Source organism: Rattus norvegicus, chromosome 4, assembly GCF_036323735.1.
Source record: "Rattus norvegicus strain BN/NHsdMcwi chromosome 4, GRCr8, whole genome shotgun sequence".
Lineage (NCBI taxonomy): Eukaryota > Metazoa > Chordata > Mammalia > Rodentia > Muridae > Rattus > Rattus norvegicus.
Genome location: NC_086022.1, coordinates 124,501,570 through 124,501,916, shown reverse-complemented (window position 1 = coordinate 124,501,916; position 347 = coordinate 124,501,570).

Genomic DNA, 347 nt, shown 5'->3' with positions numbered 1-347 from the left:
GTTAATGCTCCTGCTGAGATCACGCCAGCCTGCACTGTGGAGAGGCAATCAGGTAGTGGATCTGTCTTCCACAGGCACAGGCCCTGCCACCAACCTCCCACCCTTCCTCCCCATCAGGTCCCCCAGGCCTTCTCCACACAGAGCAGGATGGCACACTCATCTTGCCTTCATCCTTTCCTTCCTCCTCTAGCCCATCTCTCCTTCTCTTCCTTTTTGCTCATCAGCCTGAGATCCTGAGTTAGTATTATCTTCCCCCACAGACCACAGGGCATCTGTAAGCAGTCTTGCCTCTGTTCAAGGCCAGCACTATGCAATGGTCTCACTCCATCTCATTGTTACCTCAAGCC